This window comes from Leucoraja erinacea, chromosome 3 (assembly GCF_028641065.1).
Source record: "Leucoraja erinacea ecotype New England chromosome 3, Leri_hhj_1, whole genome shotgun sequence".
Lineage (NCBI taxonomy): Eukaryota > Metazoa > Chordata > Chondrichthyes > Rajiformes > Rajidae > Leucoraja > Leucoraja erinaceus.
In genome coordinates, this window is record NC_073379.1 from 92,118,892 (window position 1) to 92,133,891 (window position 15,000).

Here is a 15,000-nt window from a genome sequence, read left to right on the forward strand (position 1 = left end):
TATTGGCTAAAGTCACAGATTGTAATCAGATGACAAAAAGAAGTGCTCCAAAGAGAGCTTATTAATTAAAGTTATTTGCATGCCAAGTAGATATAATACCAAGGTACAATTTGAAAATGGTCAACAATTGCAGCGCCAAGAATTAGATTAGTTAAAAATAGCTGAATATGTCACACATGAGGGTAGTTATGCTGTGTTGTGGTATTGCATAGGGACAGCTGTTGTTGAATATGATGTGGTCCTGTGCAGTTATTGACTGAATGCGAAGAAGGGGAATCCCTGAGATGGATTTTGAGTAATAAAACTGGGTGTGTGATATATATATATATTTCCCTCCTGCTAAGCAGTAGACTTAAAGATCAAGTATAAATCTGCAAACCTACTCCAAGTGTCAATAGCGATGCCACCAGCTAATCAGCATTTCCACATCTGCCCTCTTGAAATTTCTATGTGCCTTTTTATATGGTGACAACCTCAAATCACATTCCTCATTTCAAAACTAAGATGGCGGCACTGCCTTAGCAGCTGCGGCTCGCCTGCAGTCCGTCTGTTTTATTTTGGGTTTTTTTTGTTGTTCTTTTGTCCTGTTTTAGTTAATCTTTGGTTTATTAGGTTGTGTATGTATGTGGGTGGGGGTGAGAAACATGTTTTTGGTCTCTTCCTTCAGGGGGGGATGCGACTTTTCTTGTCGTATCTCCTGTCTCCGCCGAGGCCTAATAGCGGAGTTGGCAGCCGCAGAGCTGGGGCAGCGTTCCAGCGGCAGCGGTCCGACTCCGGAGCTGCGGTGTTCCGACAGCAGCGGCCACCCGGCCTCGGAGCTGGGGCAGCGGCAGCGGCCACCCGGCTTCGGAGCTGGGGCAGTGTTCCGGCAGCAGCGGCCACCCAACCCGACCGCGGGCCCAGTGTCGGGAGCTCGCAGGTCACAGGTTGCGGACCTGTTCTCCGGAGCTCCCGCAACAACAGCTGCGTCCGCTGGACTGGAGGGTCGCAGCTTCCGCAACTTTGACTACCACAGGCCGCAGAGTTGAACCGGCCTGTTCGCGGAGCTCGGATTCAGCCGCGGGACTGACATTACTTACCATCGCCCGGCGGGGTCACAACATCTGAAGCCTGGATCGCCTCGGCGCAGAGGGAGAATAAGAATGGATGAGACAAAGACTTAAGACTTTTGCCTTCCATCACAGTGAGGAGGTGCCTGGTGAACTCACTGTGGTGGATGTTAATTTGTGTTTATTGTGTGTTTTGTCATTTTGTACTATATGTAGGACTGCAAGGCAACAAAATTTCGTTCGGACCACAAGGTCTGAATGACAATAAAGGCTACTTTTGAAAATAATACCGACATATTAATAGTAGCTCAGAAACCCAGAGATGGCAAGTCCATCTAAAGTCCACTGCACTGTGCTTCTATACATGATCCATCCTATAGATTCTTCACCAATAGAGCACTGACCCTGACGTTACCTGGGTTTGAGTTGGCTGATAAGTGGGTCTCACACAATCTATGAAAGATGAGGCTTTGTCACCCAACTTAATTCTCAGAGAACTGAAACGGACGCAAACCATCCTCAACCTTGAAGGAATGCCTATCAAGAAGTAGCTCATCTGATCGACTATTTGAAGATTCAAGAGACAATAGACAACAGACAATAGGTGCAGGAGTAGGCCATTCGGCCCTTCGAGCCAGCACCGCCATTCAATATGATCAAGGCTGATCATCCCCAATCAGTACCCCGTTCCTGCCTTCTATGCTACATTATATTTTGCAAAAAGCAACATTACATCACACTACATTTTCAGATTCAGATTCAGATTCAGATTCAATTTTAATTGTCATTGTCAGTGTACAGTACAGAGACAACGAAATGCATTTTAACAGATGCTACATTATATTTTTGCAAATATGCTATGTCACAATCATTGAGTCACACAGCATAGAAACAGACCTTGGGGACCTCCATGTCTATCAGCAAGTACCCATCTCTTAATCCCATTCTTGCAACACTCTGCCCCTGGTCTATGCCATATTGATTCATGTGTTTGTGATAGTCTCTCAGTCCACCACACTATCAGGCAGCATTTTCCAGATTCCAACTACCCTCTGGGTCCATCAATTCTTCCTCAAATCTCCACTAAGTCTTTTATCCCATGATCTCAAATGTATGCCTTCTGCTTTTGGACACCCTGCAATTGGAACGATTTATTAACATCTGCCCTATCTATGCCCCTCCCAATTTTGTATACATAAAGCAGGTCTTCCCTCGGCCTTCTCCACTTCCAAATAAACCAAGCTCATCCAGACTCTCCTCAATCCCTGGCAGCATTCTGATGAAGATAGACAAAGTGCTGGAGTAACTCAGCGGATCAGGCAACATCTCTGGAGAAAAGGAATAGTTGATGTTTTGGGTCAGAAACCTTCTTCAAACTGGGGTCTGCAGAACTTATCGCAGTCTCAGGAAGAGAAACAACACCTATTCCTTTTCTTTGTCTATTTCAGAGTAAACCAGCATCTGCATTTCCTTCCTAAGCATTCTGGTGAATTTGCTATGCACCCACTCCAGCGCATTCATATCGTTCCTGTGGTGTGGCAATCAGAGTTGCACACAGTACTCCACAAATGGCCTGACCAATGTTCCATTACCTCCCTGTTCTTATATTCTAGGCCTTGGCTAATGAGAATGTCAAATCAAAGAACGGAGTTTAAACCTACAATCGTCTGAATCAGTGATGGCAGTGTTATCATCTCAGCCAAGCCGGTATTTACAGGAGCACAGGAAGTATTTGAAACAGTGGATGTGGGCAAGAAAAGAAAAGAGACAGCAAGGAGATAACTGGGCCATGGTGAATGTTACAGAAGCGTAAAGAGATAACACACTATGTCACTGTCGCAGAGAATGCATTGCACATTTGGTGCAGTTGGTGAAGCAGGGCTCAGATAGATGCTCTATTGATTTGAGTTGAGCAGTGGGCTGCACAGAGTGTATTCACAGCATGAGGTGAAGCATATTCACTGTATGTTAAATTTAGATGAAGTAATCTCATATCCCCTACCAACAGCTCCAAGCACCGCTCCAGTAATTATTCTGTTAATTGCATATTAATACTCCATGACTCGGAGGAAATCACTTGAAAAATAATTAGAATTACAAAATCTAAAAGAGAAAATATTTTCCATAATTTTCAGCAGGAAATCCTGATTAGAGTGCAAAAGTGAAGGAAAGACACAGGTGTACTGAGACATAACCATTTTGCCTTCAGTTTAACCATAATTAAATAGATAAAAATCAAATGCCAACTTTCAGACTTTAAAACTATTTTTAAAATAAATTAAAAAATGCAATTAGCCCTTGCAGCCAAAACTGTTTCTGTTTCCTTAAGAGGGAAAATCCCATTTTAATTATTTGTCACTAACACTTTACATTTGAGAAACAATGCTGTGTGTTTAATATGCCTTGAATTATCATTGATTTTTTAAAGGGCAGAACACGAGAAGGTTTCTGAAGAATGCTCCAATCCCATCAATATTGACATGCCTTCTCTCTCTCCTCATGTCCCTTTAAACATTCTCCAAACCGCTGAGAGTGTTCTCTGTTCTGACGTTGGAGTTTCGATCATCCCGGCGAGAGGGCCTGAAACATCAGGGGCCCCGACCATAGGTGAACAAGAAGGAGGATGGCTGGACTTTATTGGCTTCCCTCACAGTGGGGAAACATTGATTCTGCTGTGTGGGGATGTCTATGTTAAATTCTATCGTGTGTTGTGTTCCTTTTTTATTCGTATGGCTGTATGGCAACCCAAATTTCACTGTATCAATTGGTGACAATAAATGTGAACTTGAACTTGAATTATCCAGTGTTCCTTGGAAATATGATATATGTATTATGTATATTAGCTTCTCAAACTTATCAACCCATCAGAAATATTCCCTTCCTCAATTTATACCTGTTATTTTATACCATTTGCTAATCTTAAATGGCTTCTCAGCTTAAAGGAGACAATGCATCTTTTGTAGTCGATTCCCGCCACTGTAATTCTTTATCTATTCACACACTAACCTTGTCCTCCCTTAAGAATTTGATTCAGAATTATGTATACTATACCTGGCCCCAAGGTAAGATGCTGTATAGGTTTTGGAAACTTCTCAGACATAAACTATGTCATGATTTCAAAAACTCAGAATCATAAATTCATTATTCACTGCTTTGCTATTTAGTCCAGTCAGAACTTTGACACAGAGACCAAGCCTCCATTGTACTTGAGATTTTCACCAAAGTTCTGTACAATTGCATGAAACCTCTTTGAACTTGCATTTGGACTGACCTTGCTTCCTAACCATTTGCTATATCTCTGTGTGGAGGAAGGAACTGCAGATGTTGGTTTATACCGAAGATAGACACAAAATGCTGGAGTAACTCAACGGGACAGGCAGCATCTCTGGAGAGAAGGAATGGGTGATGTTTTGAGTCGAGACTCTTCTTCAGACTGTATGTTTGCTTCCTGTGTTGCATGAAACAACTCACCAAATTCCATCTGAAACTAATATTTTAGAAGCTTCTCTTTCAACATTACTTGGGTTTTAAGTTTCTCTCTCTGTACATATTGCTTTCAATGAAGGTGGCCTCGCCTCTCCGCAACATCAAATTACTAATGATTTTTCAATTTGCTTGCTAATTTAGTGTTCAAACGTCTGCAATGGGATTTGAACCCATGACTTGTAGAATGCTGCCCGTGAGCCACAGCTGATACCTTGTTTTTTTTTTAATTCATACATTTATTCATTCATTCATTCACAGGATGTGGATGCTACTGGCATGACAAGGTTTTATTTACAGCCCTAATTGCCCTTGCACTTGCCTTGCCAGTCCATTTCAGAGGAAAGTAAAGATTCAACGAGAGACTTGGGCCTGGAATCAATTAGTGGTCAGAGATCCTCTCCCAAATGATATTTTTATAAAGCAGCTGAGTTTTTTAAATTAGTTGCAATATCATCATTACTGCTGTTGTCTTTTTACCCCAAATTATTGAAATAACAATTTAAAATTTCCAGCTGCCATGGTAGGATCTGAATTTATGTATTTGCATAATTTATCTAAATCTCTGGATTACCCAGACCTGTAACAAAACCAGTTTACTTGTCGTACTGCTATGCTTAATAGGCCTGAAATGATGCATTTGCTGCTTGTTTGGAGATGTCCTTAACAATATAAAATGGGATTTAAAAAAATCAAGCTCCATATTATATAGTGGTATTTCAGAGAATGGTTCATTTGTACCTTACTTCCATGATTCCCTTCTATGAAGTGTGCTTAACATGCATACAATTTAACATATTTGCTTCCTGAATCTTATACCCAATGGGCCTTCTTTACCACTCATTGAGTGTAACAATTGGAATGTTGGGCTGATTGCATTGATGTGCATGCTCTAACTTCTGATATACTTTTAGTTGTACAAAGTTTTGTGCTGGGAGTGTTAATTTATATAATACACTCTTATACTTTCCATGAATGGTAAAAAGCCGACTGGCAGTGAATCTAACTGATCATCCCTGTGTTATACTTGCTCATACTCTGTCCCGCAATCTCCAGAAGTGCTTAAAACACACTGTGACTTTACTCCGTAATATCCCATCATTGAATTAATTCCTTCCATCTGACATTTCATATTATTTCTAATTTCCTCATTTTCAAGCTTGTGTCCCTATGTTTTGCCATTACGGGCTCAATGGGGAAAAGGGACGTGAGGCAGAGCCATAGTGGTGGGAGACTCCATCGTCAGAGTTGTGGACAGGAGATTCTGCGGCAGCAGGCGAGACTCCAGGATGGTGTTGCCATTCTGGTGTCAGGGTCCAGGACGTCTCGGAGCGGCAGCACGACATCCTCAAGAGTGAGGAGTAGCAGCTGGAGGTTGATTGGAGCAGGATATTTGAGAGGAAAGGCATATCGGCCAAGTGGGATGTTTTTAAAACTGTACTGAAGGAAGCTCAGGATGTGTACATCCCCGTTAGAGTGAAGGGCAAAGCTGGAAAATATAAGGAAGCTTGGCTGACATGGGAAATTGAGATAGTCAAAAACAAAAAGGATTCATGGGACAGGTATAGGCAGCTGGGATCAAGTGCATCCTGGAGGAGTTTCAGGAACTAAGGAGTAAACTAAAAAAGGAAATCAGAAGGGCAGGAGATAGCTCTGGCGGGTAGTATACGGACAATCCCACCTCTCAGGAATCAAAGCGATCACCTCTGTTTGGAGCCACAGAAGATGGGCAAGGGACTAAGAATATTTCTCCTCTGTATTTACCAAGGAGAAAGATAGTAGGATGGAGGAAATTGGAGCAGTTGAACAAGTTTAAAGATTTAAAAGTTACAAAATGGATTCAGCTGTAGAATTAGAACCAATAAAGAAATGCCTTCACCTTTCTCCTATTACACTAGCAAAGCTAACAAAGATGTTTTTGCTATTTCTCCATAACACTAGCGAGATAACAGCACAACTTCATGAATGTTTTCCTTTATGATATAAACATCAGGAGTACTCTTTACTCTATAAGATTATAATGTGCGTCAATAAGGTAAAAAAAACAAATGCTTGATCTGCAGAAAAATAGCTTCTTCAGCATGGCCATATATGGGCTAACCTTTTCTCTCTCGGAAGAACCTGTCAATCTTAACAAGCTCTGTAAGATAAAGTATAGCTGAATCGCTGATTATTGGGATATAAATATATCCGATTGAACATTACCCCTTTGTGTGGGGATAGAGTGAACCTATAGTCTGTATATTACATACTGTAAGAGTTTACTGCCATACCCGCCTGGCAAAATAAAGATTTTACTACTTGATTACTAATTTTATTGCATTTTTGTCTGTTTGCAGTGAAACAAACCTCAACACAGTCACTGGAAGTGTCTTGCGAGCAGTCAGGGCTACCATCGAAGAAGTACTGAAGGTACTGTCGTGTTTGAAGGTAGACAAATCTCCAGGCCCTGATCAGGTATATCCAAGGACATTGGGGGAAACTAGAGGAAATTGACGGAGCCCTGGTTGAAATTTACGAATCGTTCTTGAATAAAGGTGAGGTGCCAGAAACTGGTGGCAAATGTTGTGCCTCTTTTCAAGAAGGGCTGCAGGGAAAATGCTGGGAATTATAGGCCGGTGAGCTTAACATCTGTATGAATAGAATATGAATAGTTTCTTTATTGTCATTGTAACATGAACCATGTACAACAAAATTTAAAAATGTCAGCCAGTCAGTGCACCATTCAAACATTTCTAAAAGCTAACGATACATACAAGGTAAAATATTAAAAGATAAACAACTAAAATAAATATCACAAAAATATCACGCATAAACACCCAACCCTCCATCCTTCTGTCGATTTCACAGTGTACCACAGTCCCTTAGTATGTCTCGCCCCTGCGTTCCTTGGCGGCTACATTTAGTGCTTTTATAGCAGTGGGGTAAAAACTGTTTTTTAGTCTGTTCGTCCTTGTCCTTGTAGATCTGTACCGTCTGCCTGACGGCAACAGTTCAAACAGGGAGTGTCCGGGGTGGGAAATGTCCTTTATGATACTCTGGGATTTTTTGGTGCAGCGGGAACTGTGTAAGTCCTCCAAGGTAAGGAGAGGGCAGCCGACAATCCTCTGGGCGTTGTCAATGGCCCTCTGGAGCGCTTTCCTCTGAGCCGCTGTGCAGCTGGTGTACCACACGCATACACAGTATGTTAGTATGCTCTCAATGGAGCACCGATAAAAGGACAGCAGCAGTCTCTGAGTGATGTTGTTCTTCCTGAGCACCCTCAGGAAGTGCAGTCTCTGCTGGACCTTTTTCAGCAGCGCAGTGGTGTTCACGCCCCACGTCAGGTCCTCCTCAATATGGATTCCCAGGAAGCGGGAACCATAGTTGGTAAGTTACTGGAGAATATTCTGAGGGATAAGTTTTACAGGCATTTGGATGGACACGGGCTGATATGGAATAGTCAGCATGGTTTTGGAGATGGAAGGTCGTGTCTCACAAATCTGACTGATATTTTTGAAGACGTGACCAAAAAGGTTGACGAGGGCAGAACTGTAGATGTTGTATCCATGGACTTCAGTAAGGCATTCGACAAGGTTCCACATGGTAGGCTGCTCTGGAAGGCTAGATCGCATGGGATCTAAGATGAGATAGCTGAATGGATAGCAAATTGGTTCAATAGAAGGAAGCAGAGGGTGATGGTGGAAGCCTCAGACTGGAGGCCTGTGACTAGTGGTGTGCCTCAGGGTTCAGTGTTGGGCCCGTTACTGTTTGTCATCTACATCAATGATTTGGATGAGAACATACAGGGCAAGATTAGCAAGTTTGCTGATGGCACAAAAGTTTGCGGTTTTGCAGATGGTTGTGAAAGATTGCAGCAGGATCTTGATCGATTGGCCTGGTGGGCGGAGGAATGGTTGATGGAATTTAATACAGAGAAGTGTGAGATGTTGCATTTTGGGACGTTGAACAGGGCAGGACCCACACAGTAAAGGGTAGGCCTCTGGGTAGTGTTGTAGAGCAGAGGGATCTAGGAGTACAAGTGCATGGTTCCTTGAAGGTTGAGTCGCAGGTAGATAAGGTGGTCAAAAGGCTTTTGGAACTTTGGCCTTCATCAGTCAGAGTATTGAGTATAGAAGTTGGGAGGTCATATTGCAGTTGTATAAGACGTTGGTGAGATCGTATTTAGAATATTGTGTTCTGGACACCATGTTATAGGATAGATATTGTCAAGCTTGAAATGGTTTCGGAAATATGCACAAGGATGTTGCCAGGATTAGAGGGTGTGAGCTATAGGGAGAGGTTGAGTACACTGGGTCTATATTCCATGGAGCACAGGAGGATGAGGGGAGATCGTATAGAGGTATACAAAAGCATGACAGTAGTAGATCAGGTACATGCACAGAGTCTCTTGCCCAGAGTAGGAGAATTGAGGATCAGAGGACATAGGTTCAAGGTGAAGGGGAAAAGATTTAATAGGAATCCAAGGGGTAACTTTTTCACACAAAGTCTGGTGGGTGTATGGAACAAGCTACCAGAGGGGGTAGTAGAGGCTGGGACTATCCCATTGTTTAAGAGACAATTAGACAAGTGCATGGATAGGACAGGTATGGAGGGATATTGGCCAAGCGCAGGCAAGTGGGACTAGTGTTGCTGGGACATTGTTGGCAGTGAGGGCAAGTTGGGCCAAAGGGTCTGTTTCCACACTGTATCACTCTACGACTCGATGACTCCATGTTAAGCAATGTGCCTGGTCCAAATGTCCAACTTGCAGTGGACAAGTCGATTCCCAGTAGTGCTGTCTTAACAAAATACTAGTGAAATATCTGGTTTCTTAAAGAAAGCAATCCTGTAATTAAGTTCCTTGTACTGGGGTTCATTTTGTGATTTGAACACTTTCAAATGCATTATCCTCATGGTTGGATTTCCAGAATTCCACGAACTATTTGACATGGATTTACATAAATAATAGATTCATCTTACTTTATATTTTGTTTTCCTTGCAGTGCATCTGAATATCATATTTAGCTTCTGCTCATCTTATTATTGCCACAGTGGCTAGACATCAATAGGATTTCATCAGTTTGTTGAGTTGTCCTGAGGTCATGGGTATTTCTCAGTAAAGTCCTCAGTAAATAGGTATTTCATAATCTTATGATAACCTGACCTCTCCTTCTGGTCTTTTGGCTTGATTGGTGCTCGACTAAGTATTCTGATTGTGTACCATGCTCCAAATACTTAACATGCAGTTCACACAATCTGGTTCCACTAAGAAAATGAACTTTGCAGGCGACACTTGAAGAATTATAATCATGTATTACCATTATAGTTTTCCTCTTTTATTTTTGCAATCATGTTAAGTTGTGACAAATGGATTTACATTGTGACAAAAATAGTCAAAAACAGTTGAACTAATTTTGCTAATTCGTGCTGCAGCAAACAAGTTTGAAACAACTTTATTCATGGATAACCCCTTGAGATGGACAGTCATCTCGTTTTCGAGGGGGTCCAACATAAAACATACAGCACAAGACATAACATACATAAAGGCTCTCATTGACCCACCTACCCACACACCAATCCCATAACCCCTCCATCCCCACTTGTTATAGTTTATAACAATTGTTAATTGACTTTACATATCCAATAATAATAACAGTTATATGTTACAGCGCAAATGATCACACACAGAGCAAGCTAGATAAAGGAGCTTGAAGACTCTAATACTAGAAACAGGTACATGGTTTTATAAGGAAGGGTAAAAGTGTATTTTTAAATAGACAAAATGAGCTAATAGTTCTTATGGTACTAGGCAGAGTGTTCCAGTCCGAAGGAGCTTTGAATTTAAATGCACGTCTCCCAATTTCTTTGTTAGTTCTTGGAATGAAAAAGAAGGGTTGCTGAATATGTCTTAGTGAATATGAGGGTGTGTATGGTAATAGGTCTTGTTTTAAATAAGAAGGGTAATTGAGGTGGATGCATTTAAAGATGAACTGGAACCAGAGGTAGCATCTTCGAGCGTGGGGGGATAACCAGTTTAGAGTTTCATACATAGAACAGTGGTGAGTTATATATGGGCACCTTAAAATAAATCTGCAAAGACTATTATAAACTACATTGAGAGGTTGAAGATGTGTATCAAATGTATTCTGATAGACAATATCAACATAATCCAGTGTTGGTAGTAGTAGTTAAGAGACAATTATTTTTCTCATCTGAAAGGTGAAACAATTTATATGGCGGTAAAGAATAGCTAGATTACAGCTGAGTTTTTTAGTAATCGTCTCACTGTGCTGCGTAAATGAAAGCGTTGGGTCGAGCCAAACACCAACATATTTGAAGTTCAATACTTGTTCTAATGGTGATCCTTCATTAAATGATATAGTCAGATCTACAGAATTACCAAGGCCTTGTCTGGTACCAAATAACATACTGCATGATTTATTTTTATTTAAAATTAATTTGTTAAATAATAGCCATTTCTGAACAGAAGTAAGATCTGATTGAAGGGTTCTTTCAATTTCAGACTTGTTAGTACTAGATGTATATAGCACCGCATCATCGGCATATAGTTGTGTTTGACAGTCAGAACAGATATTAGGGAGGTCGTTTATGAAAATAGAGAAAAGGAGTGGTCCCAAGGACGAACCTTGCGGGACCCCCTTCTCAACAATTAAGGAATTGGATTGACTTCCATTAAAGGTGACACATTGGCGTCTGTTATGAAGGTATGAGTTAAACCACAGTAGATTGTTTTGAGAAAGACCAATAGAGTAAAGTTTATCAAGCAGTAGGTAGTGGTCAACAACATCAAAGGCCTTGGTTAGATCAAGAAAGATGGCACCGGTGAGTTTACCATCCTCAGAAGCAGTGAACACATCGCTGGTGAGTTTTAACAGAGCTGTAGTTGTGGAGTGATTAGGTCTGAACCCAGACTGGCATGGAGATAGAATATTGAAAGTTGAGACATAATGTGATAGCTGGTTGAACACTAGTTTCCCGAGGATTTTAGCCACCGAGTTGATAATTGAGATGGGGCGGTAATTGTTAATATCTTGTGGGTCGCCTCCCTTATGCAGTGGAGTAACATTGGCACACTTCCATGCAGAAGGGAGGGTACAAGTTGAGAAGGACAAATTAAACAGGTCGCATAGTGGGTACATTAGAATATTAGCTCCTAACTTAATGAATTTAGTCTCAATACCAGCTGGTCCAGATCCACAAGCATCCTTTAATTCATTAATAACATGTTGAACGTCAACAGGTTTTATTTTTTGAAAATAAAAAGAGCTTCTACATGTAGAGGTAGCTGGAAAGTCACATATAATAGATGAGTCAAATACAGTAGAGCTACATACAGTGGAAAAGTGCTGGTTGAAAGCATTGGATATAACAGCAGGGTCCTGAATGATGTCATTGTGGACCCGAATCTGAGTGCTGATATTTTGATTTGATTTATTAAGAACGGCATTTAGTCTTTTCCAGAACTTTTTTGGATTATGCATGTCTTCAGAAAGATGTTTTTTAAAATGACTTGATTTAGCATTACGTGTTTTTGTCGTACACTGATTCCTTAAGGACCTATATTTTTCCCAATCAGCAGGGTCCTTTGTTTCCCTGAAAGTCTTCCAGACTTTATCCCGCTCATTAAAAAGGTTGATCAAATCAGCACTAATCCATGGTAAATGTTTTCCCTTGACTTTTATTTCTCTCCAGGGGGCATGCTTATCGATAACTCTTGTGACTTCAGTGTATAAATAATTCCAGGCATCCTCGACAGCTGTATATGTTGAAACCTATCCCAGTTTATTGCAATCAGGTCGTGCATATAATTATCATAATTAAATTTTCTACATTGTCTAACACGAATATGTTTAGGAGGGAGACGGGAAGGTTTAATCTTCCACGCACAGAAAATAGCAGAATGATCGCTAAAGCAATCTGACAAAACACCAGATGTTAAGATTCGGTCAGGATGGGTAACAAGAATCCAATCTAATAGTGATGTAGAATTGCCATGAACTCTGGTAGGTTCGTTGATTAACTGGGTCAGGTTTATACTTTTAAGCAAGTTTTTGTCGTTAGAAGAGGAGCGATCGAGCCAGTTTTTATTGAAGTCACCAAGAAGCACTAATTCACATGGGTGTTCAATAGAGGTGAGAGTGGAAATTAGGGACTTAGTTGAGTCAGGATGAACAGGGGGTTATCGATAGATAGTGCCGATAATTAGATGTTTATTCTCATGAAGTTTTAACCTAATGAAAAGGCTTTCAAAGAGAGATGAGGTTACTTTAGGGATAGTAGGTTCAGATATAAAGCGAGTTGACACATAACAAGCCACACCTCCAGCTCTCGTACAAGGATGTTGCCAGGATTAGAGGGTGTGAGCTATAGGGAGAGGTTGAGTACACTGGGTCTATATTCCATGGAGCACAGGAGGATGAGGGGAGATCGTATAGAGGTATACAAAAGCATGACAGGGGTAGATCATGTACATGCACAGAGTCTCTTGCCCAGAGTAGGAGAATTGAGGATCAGAGGACATAGGTTCAAGGTGAAGGGGAAAAGATTTAATAGGAATCCAAGGGGTAACTTTTTCACACAAAGTCTGGTGGGTGTATGGAACAAGCTACCAGAGGAAGTAGTAGAGGCTGGGACTATCCCATTGTTTAAGAGACAATTAGACAAGTGCATGGATAGACAGGTATGGAGGGATATTGGCCAAGCGCAGGCAAGTGGGACTAGTGTTGCTGGGACATTGTTGGCAGTGAGGGCAAGTTGGGCCAGGGTTTGTTTCCACACTGTATCACTCTACGACTCAATGACTCTATGTTAAGCAATGTGCCTGGTCCAAATGTCCAACTTGCAGTGGACAAGTTGATTCCCAGTAGTGCTGTCTTAACAAAATACCAGTGAAATATCTGGTTCTTAAAGAAAGCAATCCTGTAATTAAGTTCCTTGCACTGGGGTTCATTTGGTGATTTGAACATTTTCAAATGCATTATCCTCATGGTTGGATTTCCAGAATTCCACGAACTATTTGACATGGATTTACATAAATAATACAGATTCATCTTACTTTATACTTTGTTTTCCTTGCAGTGCATCTGAATATCATATTTAGCTTCTGCTCATCTTATTAATGCCACAGTGGCTAGACATCAATAGGATTTCATCAGTTTGTTGAGTTGTCCTGAGGTCATGGGTATTTCTCAGTAAAGTCCTCAGTAAATAGGTATTTCATAATCTTATGATAACCTGACCTGGTCTTTTGGCTTGATTGGTGCTCGACTAAGTATTCTGATTGTGTACCATGCTCCAAATACTTAACATGCAGTTCACACGATCTGGTTCTACAAAGAAAATGAACTTTGCAGGCGACACTTGAAGAATTATAATCATGTATTACCATTATAGTTTTCCTCTTTTATTTTTGCAATCATGTTAAGTTGTGACAAATGGGTTTACATTGTGACAAAAATAGTCAAAAACAGTTGAACTAATTTTGCTAATTCGTGCTGCAGCAAATATTCAATATTTTTTTGTGTCAAATTCTTCAACAATTGTAAGGATAACAGTAAATTGGTCATTATTGCATTAGTTCAGGAGTCTTGCCTCTTTTATCGAGGACCCTACTTTCATCTAGAATATAGTGTATGGGTCTGATCTCTCTACATTGGAAAGATTATATTTTCAATAGAAGAGTGCAACAAAGATACAGCAATTCGATTCTTGGGAATGGTAGGATAGTCTAATGAGATGAGACTAAATGTAGTGAGCTAATACTCTCCTGAACAAAAAAGTGAGAGGTGATCTAATTGAAAACATATACAATTCTTACAAAGCTTGACAGGGTAAATGTAGAGTCAGGGGCGGAAAACCCGGGGGGGGGACAGAGGGGACACGTCCCCCTCCATGTTTTTGTAATCCGGATTTAAAAATCCGGTGAAATCTCCGTTTTTCGCGAGACAGTGGGGATGGGACTGATGATCGAGGGGGCCGATTGGAGGAGAGAGACGTCGGTCAGCAGGCAATGGGGGGCAACCTGCGCTTCATCCGCAGCCCGGATGATCCCGGCCGGAGAGAGGGGTGGCGCTGGGGGGTGGGGCGGCCAGACAGGTCGGCAGCAAAGATCTTCCACTATATCTTTGGTCGGCAGTCAGACGGGCCAGTGCAGAGAAACAGCGCTAAACCCAGCTAACTCTGCCTGTCCCGCCAGGTGAGCTTACAACCCTTCCTGGACTTGCGGGAAATATGGCCGGCGTGGAGAAGCAGCGTTGGTATCTCGTCAGTCCAGACAGGGCTGTAGTTAACCCGGTGAGACAGGCAGAGTTGAGCTGCATTTAGCGCTGGATTGAGCCTTCGAAGCCTCGCGTGCGTGTGTGTGCGAGTGTGCGCATGTGCGCGCGGCCGCCAAGAAATTGTGTCCCCCCTGTCCCCCGACCCCCTCCATGTTTTGACAACGGTTTCCGTCTCTGGGTAGAGTTGA